The sequence below is a fragment of the Adiantum capillus-veneris genome, chromosome 3, assembly GCF_014529385.1.
Source record: "Adiantum capillus-veneris isolate H3 chromosome 3, ASM1452938v2, whole genome shotgun sequence".
Lineage (NCBI taxonomy): Eukaryota > Viridiplantae > Streptophyta > Polypodiopsida > Polypodiales > Pteridaceae > Adiantum > Adiantum capillus-veneris.
Genome location: NC_140933.1, coordinates 125,230,760 through 125,243,062, shown reverse-complemented (window position 1 = coordinate 125,243,062; position 12,303 = coordinate 125,230,760).

Below are 12,303 nucleotides of genomic sequence, written 5' to 3'. Positions count from 1 at the left end.
TTTAAACCCGCTCCAACTATGCATATGTTATTGTTGAAGCCCCTGAACTCGCTCAATAAAATCTGGAATTGCAAATTTGTCGAGTTTTAGAATCTTGTCCTCTTTCGGCACCCCATGCAGCTCCAACTCCTTGTCATAGCACTCTAAGTATCCTACTGGATCATAACCATCAAAAATTCCCTGCTGATAAAAAATTGAGTGTTTGGGCTGGCATTTTCAAGTGCTAATTGTAGCAGCATCTCTTGTCTCCAATTATCTAGCACTTCAAATTTCCTATTTTCCATTATTGGCTCCGTTACTTGAAAATTTTCTATGTTATCTTGCCCTTGACATCCATCCAATTCAATATTTGTAAACTGCTACACTTCTTGGTTCTTAGTTTTCAAATTGGTACCCAAGTTTTTATTCATATTCTACACTTGGCTTGCTTATTGTTGCTGCAAAATAGCAACCATTAACCCCATAATCTGTTGCATCTCTTTCTCTTTGCTTGTCAACATGGCTGGTTTCGTCTACCCCAGTCAGATTTGCATCAGGTACACCAAATTGTCAGAGTGTGCGGTTCTTTGGGGTTGATCGGAAAAGCGTCGGGCTTGTGGCTGTAGACGGATAGTCAGAGTAGCCTCAAACCAAGGTAAACCAGTGTGGTTAGGGCCGATTTAGTGTTAATAAGAATATAAAGAGATGGTTATAGGGCAAGCATAAAAGAAAATCACGACTCAAAACACAAATAACATTGAAAAATAAGTTGAAAGTAGATATTAGTACTTAATTGGTGCTAACAACCAGTAGATGCGCCCAATAATTTGATATCTCAAAACCCTGTTACAAATCGGTTGCATACGCCGTCTCATCAATATGGCTATTGATTTGCAAACCCATATTAGAATTCCCCAACCCAATGAAAACAATATGTACTTGTCAGCCAAATCACACCCATAAAATTTCCCTGCTCTTTAGTTCCCACAAATTTCCCTTCCGCCCTCTACCCGATCAAATTTTGGCATGCTCTCTATCTTGCAAAGCACATTCCTTTTGCACACCCTTCTTGATCGGTCTCAATTCCTCCTCCTGTCTTGCTTTACAATAGAAAAATAATTGTTTCCTTTGCTCGGTGAACCAATGCTAATTATGAGAGAGTCATATCCTCCTTAATTGCCCTAATTTGTCGACAAAGATCTGTAATACTTGATTTTCACAGTTAAGGGTCGCCTCACGTTCTCAAAGCCTCCTCAAGAGAGATTCCCCTCTCATTGCTTCTTGCTTTTCCGGTGAGTTTCACGAGAGAGAGAGAGAGAGAGAGAGAGAGAGAGAGAGAGAGAGAGAGAGAGAGAGAGAGAGAGAGAGAGAGAGAGAGAGAGAAAGAGAGAGATGTCGTCCTTCTTCTTTGTGAGCTCAAGAGAGACTCCAGATCAAGCTTGGCTACTTCCCTCCCTGTTCTCCTCTTCCTTACCCCTTCTTCTGCTTCCTTCTCCTCGTTACCCTTCTTCCCCCTAATTCCCTCTTCTATATTTAACTATTGTTTTTTTTTTGTCACACTGACATGACAAGGAGTGTGATCCTCGACAATGACGTGGAAACCCAGCATGACGATCAACACAAAAATGGAAGCCAATGATGCTAAATACGGTTGCCTCAACCTGCTCGTCGCTTCTGGCTTTAGTGGTTGCTTCATCCCATGCATGGATTGGGTAGCGCTCCCTCTTTCTCACCCTCTATGCCTCTTCCTCGTTGCCTGCACCTTCCTTCCTTGCACTTTTTCCACCCATACACACTAAAACCCTTTTTTTTTTTTTTTAATGGGCTGCCATCCTTTTTGGCTTATGGGCAGCCACTAAACCTTCCCTCAATTGGGCGGCCAATGCCTAGTGGGCGGCCTTTGAAGCCCTTCTTTGTTTTAATCACAATCCCCTATGGGCACACCATATCAACCAAGGAATTTCCTTGCACGACATTTGGCATGTACATCAACCAAAGCATTGCCTCATACGACATTTATTTTTGGCAGCCCTTGACTGACAGCATCATTGTTTATTTGATTATCCACATTATCATCTTGTATAATTCCACATTCCCTCAAGATGCAAGTATAAGTGATTTCATTTCTTGGTAGCCCTTTCACTTTGCATCCGGTTAAATTATCACAGTTCCAGCAAGCGATAACTGCTCCGTAGAAGGCCGACCAACAGAGGGAAGCGGGAACAGCTACACTGGCAGTTATTATCGTAGTTACTGTAGTAACTCTGAGAGCCTATAAATAGGACCCGCTACACTGTAGCCGGGCTTCTTGGCTTTTTGGATTTTGGCTTTTTGACACTTTTGGTTTACAACCTCTTAGCTTTCAGATTCAACCGTGTAATCATTTAATCCTGTAAAAATCAATCCTCAAACTTCATCTGAGCTTAAGCCTGTTGTACACTGTACTGATTACCTTTGAGCTATTGATCTGAATCTACAAATACCATCTCCAGTATTCCAATTGTATCTTTCATTTTAGTATATCATTCCAATTCAATTCTCTATTTCAGTCTAGTACTCTGTTTCACTCCTCGTCACTAACTGAACTGCCTAGATAATCAGTAGCTCTGAACTCTAACACTGGAATAGCTTTCTGAAGAGACCAGCTCCCATTCCATTTTGGCGATCACGGTGGTTAGAGCTGATTGCTCTTAGACCAGAGAGCTCTATCTCCCAATTAGAATTCTCAACTACAAACATGCTGCCCAAAGCCAGTCGTGGTCGAAAATCATCAACCCGGTTGCGCACTGATTCCACCGTGTCGACCCTGTTCCAGAAGTGTCAGAAAGGAGGAATCCCAAAATCCGAGCAAACCTTTTCGAGCGATGATAAAATCGAGCGAGTTAATGAGAGGCACATTATCAAAACACGCATAGCCAAGAGTTCCTGTAAGTCACTCATTTATATAAGTCGCTTATTTCTTCACTTGAGAGACTAAATAAATTGGCAATTAAATTTAAGAGTGGATATGCTAAGCAAAAGGTAGGTGCTAGCAAGCCTGACATTGGATCTTGAGCTTTGTTCTTTCTTGTGTTTTTGCTGGCAGCTACAAAAAACCTCATAGCCTTTCCATTGTCCAAAGGAATTTTGTAAGTTTGTGAAAATAATTTTTCTCAAACACTAGTCTAACATTGCTGACATGTTGTCTGAAGGCCTTCTTGTGCATCAACGCTTGACCCCCTCTCTCCCTCTCCTTCTGCACTATATTTGAGTATTTTTGAATTCTTTGCTCATGGGGAAACCTTATAGCTGACTATCGTGAATATTTTAGGGTGCTCCAAATTGAGATCGTCACCTATTTCTTGCTATTTGTTGACGAGTATCAGTATCCTCGTTGAGTTTTACTTAGCTTTTATGAGGAATCTACCAAGATCCCAAAAGAAAAAATTGAAGGTCAACTGCAAGGAAGAAGTTTGTGTTGCGTTGACTAATGCATGCTTGAAAATGAGAATCTTAATAAAATCCATCAAGATTTTGTTTCCCACTTTTTCTAATCCCCCCCCCCCCCCCCCCTCTCTCTCTCTCTCACTCTCATCGTGCATGCAATAAAAACAAAGACTCTAGAGTCCAAACCCTCTGTTTGCATCCAAAAGACCTCTCTCTCTCTCTCTCTCTCTCTCTCTCTCTCTCTCTCTCTCTCTCTCTCTCTAAATGTGAAACACATCTTAGATGAATCTATGGAAATTCATGTGATGTAGCTTGCACACAAAAAGAACTTGCTCCTTCTCAGCAAGACTGTCTGCCACGACATCCACATCCACTCGTGCCATCGCCATCCTCAAGTGCAAAGATTGTTGGGGACAAGCGATATAACATTTTTTTCTTTTGAGAGGCAACTCTCTCTCTCTCTCTCTCTCTCTCTCTCTCTCTCTCTCTCTCTCACAGTTTGGTTCTAGAAAACCGGTGATGAGTAGGTGGCGGAAAGTGTCTCCACCCAACTCTTAGCAATGTGTGGCCTTACTGGAAAAATAGGGTGAGATTTTTGTCGTGCGATGTGCACCAATTTTAGCAACCAATGGAAAAAAGGAGAGCATTGGAAATGTCCCAACTTTTAGTAAACATTTATGGGTTTTTACTAGTTTTTACACTAAAATTTTCAAATTTAGTCTGTTTCCATTAAGGTGACCATCCAAACTAGCCTAGAATTTTAATTTTGTCCTTTAAAATACACTAAAGATCGGTTTTCTATGAACACTGGTTGTGGGCGTAACACAATGAGGCCTTGTTGGTCGTAGGCAACTATTGGTGAAAGATAGGGTGGGAATCAAAAATTTTTATCACAATTTTTTATTAATAATAGACACAATCGTTCTATCCAACTTTCGCTCTCTCTCGTTGTACGATTAATAAAATCTCCCTCGAAAGGGCTGTGTCGACAGATACGCTTTGAGGGAAATTTTTTTCTAGGACACATTGCTAACTTTTAAAAAGAAAAGTATAAAGTTGAGTGAGAGAGAGAGAGAGAGAGAGAGAGAGAGAGAGAGAAAACCATGTTTACTTTTGAACTCACTACAAAACGACAAGGTTTAATTTTATTTTTTTTAGAGCCTCCTAAAAGGATCTGCGCCGGCGCAGATCCTTTAGGAGGCCTTTTTATAGTGAGCTCAAAAGAAGATAGGGTTTTTCTTTTTTAGCTCTCTGGTTACGATTCATGCTATTCCACTGCTCTATCTACATTTTTTCGATGCGAATCTTCCCTTCCAAGATGCCCTTTGCTAACCTTGATGGCTCTCATCTCGACGGTGTTCTCATGCACACACACCCAGCTTGCACCATTGCCACTAGCCGCTTTGCATAGTCTTCCCCCCTTGTCTTCCCTTGCTACGCATGATCCTCCCCCTCCCCTTTTGCTCTGCACGCTCCTCCCCGCCTCCGAGTTCACTTGCTGCGAGCTCGAAAGGAGACCAATTCCCTCTGCCTCGCCATCTTTGTCTCCTCTCCAAGCTCTGCGCCCAGATAGTTCCATGTATATGTGGAAGAGAGAGAGAGAGAGAGAGAGAGAGAGAGAGAGAGAGAGAGAGGGAGTGGCATGTCCACTGCACAATCTTGCTCCTCTACCCACCTCCCATCTATCTTCCAGTCTCTCAGTCTCTCTCTTTCAAGCACGTCAGTGATGCCACTTTCTTCTTGCTGCTTCTTCCCATATAGCATCATTTGATTGACTGTGCAATTATCGTAGCACAACGCATCTCCTCAAAGCAAGCCCTGCGTGAGAGAGAGAGAGAGAGAGAGAGAGAGAGAGAATCCGTTGTCTCCCCACCATGTTTATTGTGTGTCCCTGTGCCCCAACCCTATCCTTCCACAGGACCTTAAACGAGGCATTTCCACTAGTCGGCATTTGTTCCCTTTTAAAAATTCTCAAAATACCCTCAATATTTTGTCGTAAATTTCTAAAATGCTGAGCAAATTTTCCAAGATTCCCAAAATACCCTTGGTTGTGAGAGTAAATCTCTTCAAAAATATATATTTTTAAAGCTTTTCATTACAAGATTGATTGTATATCATACTAGATGCTAAAACCCGTTGGTTAATTGTACATTGTGGAGATGAATTGCTTCATTATTTTTAGACATAATTGCCTTTGTTTGTGAGGTATTTTGTGAAAAATGACATGCTAAGCACTCAAAGGCGATCAGGCCTCTTGCCTACGACGTAGCCAAACAAAGCATTAGCCTAAACACCTTGGGCGACTTCGAGTTGTAGTCCAATCAACTAAAAAAAATGCGCCCGTGCCAGCACCCCCTTCTTCACGCCCATGTCAACCTGGCCTTGGGCAACACTTTCCAAAAGAAAATCCATCAGTGCTACTACTCTATTGTCATTTGTCTCCATCCGGCAAAATACACGCGCTCACACATCTTGATTTTGTTTCGCCTCTATTCCCAAAACACCCCTCAGATTTCAAAAATTTCCAGCCTGCCCCTTGTTCCCAACAAATATTTTGCCATAAATTCCCAACACGTCCTTCAAATTTTTTGGAATTCCCAAAATACCCCCAATTGCAAGGTTAAATTTCTTCAAATTTGAGTTGGTTTTGTAGGATGTGGAGATGAATTGCTTTATTATTTTTAGACATAATTGCCACCTCATGAGTCATTTCTCTTGAATGATGACTTGAAGACAAGAATTGGCACACATAGATCATTGCTCTATTAGGCTTTGAAGGCCGTTCTACATATGTTATAGAGAGAGAGAGAGAGTAGAAGAAAACTATAGACATGGTCCCTAGGTGGCATGTCCCCCTTTGCTTCATCCTTGATGTTGAGGATGGGGCTCAAACCACACCAAATAGGACAACATGGTCCCATGCCATATAAATATTCGTTCGGATTTTGGTTTGCTTGGAAAATATCGCTCGGTGTATGGTAAGACTCGTCAAAAAGAGAGTCTAATACTAAGAAGGACGTGAGTGTGAGGCTGAGGCTCATGAGGAGCAGAGTAATGCTGAAGAGGCGAGAGACTCTCAGCATTCCAGTCACTCAAGGAGGAGAAGGGTTGAGCGTGAGGAACACAAAACCAGGACTCAAGGTTCTCAGTCCATGCTCAAGACAGTTGAAGCCAAGGGTAGCAAAAGCAGTCATCAGAGTATTCTAATTAGAGTGAATTTAGTGTGGCCTCCATTTAGTTTTTTTTTTTGTGCTTTCTACCAAAGTTAAGAGAGGGAGCTTTGCTTATTTATACATGGATTAGCATGTGATAATAATAGGCTTTTTATTATTGCGTCCCTAGGAAATTGTCATGCCAATAATGCCATGCGTCTCCATTTTGGATTACACTCTTAGTGGATGCTAAACCCTAACTTGTATCCTAACAAGACTTGTAGTCACAAAATTCTCACTATTTCTATTGTCGTCTAAACATGTTAGTATGTCCCCCCGATTGTAAGCAGGTCGGATTAATCGGAATCTCAGGGGATGTTGTCGTGCCTATTGAGCAAAAAAAAGTGAATGCTGCACGTGGAGGAGAGAGGAGTGCAGAGAGGTCTTCCGAGACAGAGAGGGAGGCACTAAGGCGGTACGGGGATTAATTTTTTTTGCCGGCGCAGTGCAGATGGCTGCCGAGACAAAGGCGGAGGAAGGCCAATATCTCTCTCTCTCTCTCTCTCTCTCTCTCTCTCTCTCTCTCTCTCTCTCAGCGATGGCAAGGCCCTGAGACGGCAGCCTTGGAGCTAAGCGGGACGCACAAGTTGTGTGCATGAGGCAAGGAGCAGACATGGTGACGCGTAGAGAGAGGAAGAAGGCTCAGGCCAGGATGACACTACCTGTCTACCCTCAGCCAGTGCGAGGCAAGAAGCCGTGGTGCTTCAAGAGGTGGTAATAGTGCACATTATGCTGATATGGCGATCATTCGGCAGGAGAGGGAGGTGGCATGGACCCGGGGAAGAGCTGCGCAGAAGTTTGCACGCAGGGATGTGTATCGAGCAACCACTGGCGACGCGAATGCCTGTGTGCGTTGGAACCGTGGAGCAAATCAATCTGTTGGTTTTGCTGTTAGTGTCGAAAAGCATCTTCATGTTTAATTAATTAATGGGTACCACTCGACCCAGTAGTATGTATGTAGTATGTATGTATTTGAATGACAAGAGTGGGGTTACTTTCTCACACAGTGAGGATTTCCTTTTTCTATGGTAAAACAAAGTTTCTACATGCTAGAAAGACATACATTGCTCTTAGACACAAATAAATGTTGGGACATTATGGCCAGCTACAGCAAAGGAAACTTCCTCTCCTAGGGATGTGAACCTAAGTGTCTCAAAGGAGGTAACCTTGATGGGATACTTAATTATGCCATGTTTGAGAGCTGTAGCAATAGGGCATGTCCAAGGAAATTTATCATTGGTTGGTTCTTTAAGGGTTTTCATACCCAATATGTCGTCGGGGATAATGGAGGCGTTGATATGTTGAGCTTGTCGTCTTCCCTTTGTTCCTCATAGTGAAAGTGGAGTAGCCACAAATCCTTAGCGACTCAAAGAAACCATATGGAAATGGGTGTATGATACAAATTCATAGTGTCCACTATTTGGTCTACTCTTGGTAGCACATGATGTGGCTTGTGGCTTCAGAGATGGCACAGAGGTGGCCTCCAATCTCAAACAGGGTGAGTCTCGAATCAAGGGTCCCTCCTACAACACACTAATATTCACACCCCACCTAGGAGACGAAGTTTCCCTTGCTGCAACTTGCCTTAATGTCCCAACATTCAGTTGTGTCTAAGAGAAACCGGGGGCATCATGTGGAGAAAAGGTACTGTTTGTAATATCAAGAAGTCTAAATCTTACATCTTTTTCCAATATAAGTATCATCTGCACATAACAAGTCTTCATTTTGGAATTTTTCACGTTGCATGTCTTTCCGGCACGTAGAATTAACGTTTGTTTTACCATGGAAAAAGGAAAACCTCACTTTGTAAGAAAGTAACCCCACTTTGTAAGAAATAGTGAGCATTTGACATCACAAGTCATGTTAGTATACAAGTTAAGGTTTAGGCACGGCACTTCGCTAGCTATGCAAAAACAAAGGCTATTATTATCATATGCTAATCCATGTATAATTAAGCAAGGCAGCTTACATTTATAATATCATGAATAATGTAGGAAGAGTTGTTTGAGAAATCCTAGCAGCAATGTAGATCCATGAATGCTTACCAAATTTAAGTTTTGCATTAGTATTTTTGTCTTTTCACCACCAAACACAGAGACAAAAAAAGAACAAGCACAATGCACCTATAATTTCTTCTTTTTTAGCCATGCATGGCTAAGAGTTTCATGAACTTTGCAATTTTTCAGTATAAGAAAGTGCTACAAACGAAAGCCTAGAGAGCCCTGCAAAATATCCCAAAAAATATTCTACAAGCCATCAAACAACATATTTGTATACCTAGCAATCATACTTGCACATAATTCAAGCTATGCGTGATAAGAGAGAGACAAAGAGCGAGATAGTAGGAAAACACTTGCAAATGCACCTCCTTGAGTGGAGTGCCACACTAACATGACAAAAAATAAGCGAGAAGAGAAGAGAAGAATAGGCACATGCAATGGGCGCAATCTCTCTTGTGCAATTGCAATAAAATTAATTTTATTGCAATTGACAGGTGGAAAAAGAATGACTATGCTATAGGCTATGCAAAAGGACATCACATTTATGTATATTTTATTATTCAAGAACTTGGATCATTATTATGTCTGGTCGAGTAGTATGTACGCATTTTGAGTATTCAAAAAAGCTATAAATAAATACGTGCAAGAGACAAATGCTCACTCTTGCACAAGAGAGATTGCGCCCATTGCATGTGCCTATTCTTCTCTTCTCTTCTCGCTTATTTTTTGTCATGTTAGTGTGGCACTCCACTCAAGGAGGTGCATTTGCAAGTGTTTTCCTACTATCTCGCTCTTTATCTCTCTCTTATCAAGAATAGCTTGAATTATGTGCAAGTATGGTTGCTAGGTATACATATATGTTGTTTGATGGCTTGTAGAATATTTTTTACTGCTCGACCAGACATAATAATGATCCAAGTTCTTGAATAATAAAATATACATAAATGTGATGTCCTTTTGCATAGCCTATAGCATAGTCATTCTTTTTCCACCTGTCAATTGCAATAAAATTAATTCTATATCAATTTTCATTATAGAAAGAGGGAAGTGTGCAGATGGCTCAAAAACTATCAAGAATTGCCTATGTGGTCTAATTATGGCCTTTGGCCTAACCTCTCAACTTCTATGGCCCCATGATTTCTTGTACAGTCAGTAGTCTAGTCACCTTGTGAGCACGTGAGGAAACATGTTCTAGCACACATGGCAAGTGAGTTGCACAAGAGTCCAAAAGTCATATTTTCGATTAGCATCAACTTTCCACGTTTCCTCTTGACCCTTGAGAATGGTGCTTTGTGACTGAGAGATGCACGTAGCCATGTAATGCTACTACTTAAGTAGCTCATTTGTACACACTAAGTTCATCAGGTTATCATTTTGAGTATACTCTCTCTCTCTCTCTCTCTCTCTCTCTCTCTCTCTCTCTCTCTCTATGCATGTGTGTGTGTGTGTGTGTGTGTGTGTGTGTGTGTGTGTGTAAAATCATAGCTATAATTGTCAACTATGCCATTATAAATGCTAGTCTTGTTGATCCACCTTAACTCTGCCAATGGTATTAGAGATTTGCATCATAAGCATTCCCTAATCCCTCTTAAATGCACACTTCATCCCTCTCTTTTCATCAAGTGTTAGTAGCAAATAAGCTACACAATTGCGTTGTAACTCTCATGGATTTTGAGCAGCAAGTTCATTAAGAGCCAATACCCTCATCCATGAGAGGAACTTGTGCTTAGTAGCAATTAGTGTTTTTTTTTTTTTTTTTTGCACTTGCATTTGGTTTGTTTTTGTGTCAATTCTTTTTAGTAATTTTCATCTTAAATTAGTATTCTCGATTTTGTGTTCACCAAGAAATACTCACTTCATTTTCAAGCTCTCCTTGCAAGCTATTTGCAGCATCCTTAACCTCTTCATTTGGACACCAGTAACCCATCTAATCAAAGTCCTTATATCTTATCAAAATTAGGTGTGGGTGAGTTGTTTATGTGTGTGTGCATCTCCTACATACTCAAGCTCAAAGGCCCCTCTCAAAAATTTGTGTGTGGGGAGCAATTATTAGTGCTCAAAATTTATTGCTTTTGGAAAGTCAACACTCTTTGTTGAAATTGTGGGACAATCTACCTAATTAAGGTAAAAGGCTAAACCAAATTGAATGAGAAAGGGGGTGCCCACCTATTTTGGCCTTGCTACTCACGGATTTTGAAAATAATTCTCAACTCCTTTTAATTAAGACCATGGTTGGGTCCATTATTGGATTCCCACTGGTCAATGCCCATTTGGCTTTTTGTTGCTCCATTCCAGTCGACTACAAGCCTTGCCTTTTCATTTTTGTACCCGATGTACCCATGCCTGTCCAACCGCCTACTCGAGCTTCATCTCCTACCCGTGTTGCCTGCCTTCTTGAGTCTTGAACCTTATCTTTGGTTGAGTTCAGTCTGCAAAACTTGACCTTTATTTATTCTTGTTATGTATCAGAATTTGGATGTTGATCCGTATCTGGAGTTCTAGAAACTAATTTTTTTCAAGTCTTCTTTCATCTATTCTTTGCATTAGAATTATATGAAGAACAAACTTTTTGAGGATCATCTTGCAATGCCCAAACACTTCCAAAGATAGATGCCAGAATCTATTCATGTGTTGTGGGAGATAAAAAAGAGAACTCGAAAGATGTTAAAATACATGATAATGTATCATAGAAACAAAGGATCCCCCCCCCCCCCCCAAAAGAAAAAATGAAAAAAATATGAGAGAGAGAGAGAGAGAGAGAGAGAGAGAGAGAGAGAGAGAGAGAGATCAAATTAGATAAAGAGAAGAAAGTCTTAGAGAAAGAGAGGGGAAGAATAGAGAGAGTGTGTAAATGGGGGAGATGCAGTGAATCAGAGAGAGAGAGAGAGAGAGAGAGAGAGAGACAGAGAGAGAGAGAGGAGGAGGACTAGGGATACTGTAATCGATTGGGTGAATGCTTATGGCCATGTTTCCTGGTATTCATACAAAAACAACACGGTGTCGTACCGTTGCACTTCCATGATGGGGGAAAGAGCAAAAGGATGTGAGTTACGCCTACTTGAAGGCTATATGTTTATCGAGCATTGACCAGGGCTTGGTAACATGCAAGATTTAATGCTAAATGTATGCTAGATGGGGCTTTAAGGGGTCCAAAACTATGTTTTTGATGCTAAAAGTGTGCATGTTTGAATTAAGAACAAATGGGAGTTAATGGACTATAACTGTATTGCTCCAAGAGATCCACAAGTCTCTCTTTACGGCACATTAATTGGACCTACGAAAGTTATGACAGCCTAAAGTTGGGATGGTTTGTAGATCCGTACAAGATTGGACAACTGCTAATGAAGGATAGAGGCTGAAGTGAGTTCATGGGTGTGGAGTACTCGTCATATGGTGCACGTTGGTCTTTTCAGATTGGCAATCGGAGTTTTGATTGCTAAGACATTGCCAATTATAGTTCACCAAGGTCCACTTCTATGCCAGTTGTGATAGCCTCAATCAATGTGCCATCTGAGATTTTTGCAACCTTGTCAAGGTTTGTATGGAAATTATATAGTGTAGGAAGGTCATAGGGATTTACAGCTTGCCAATCGGAGTCTGTAGCGATAAGATAGTACTGCTTGAAGTCGGTAACAATGATCAATGGTGAGGTACAAGATTACTTTTTGGCATTTTGGGCCACGTCG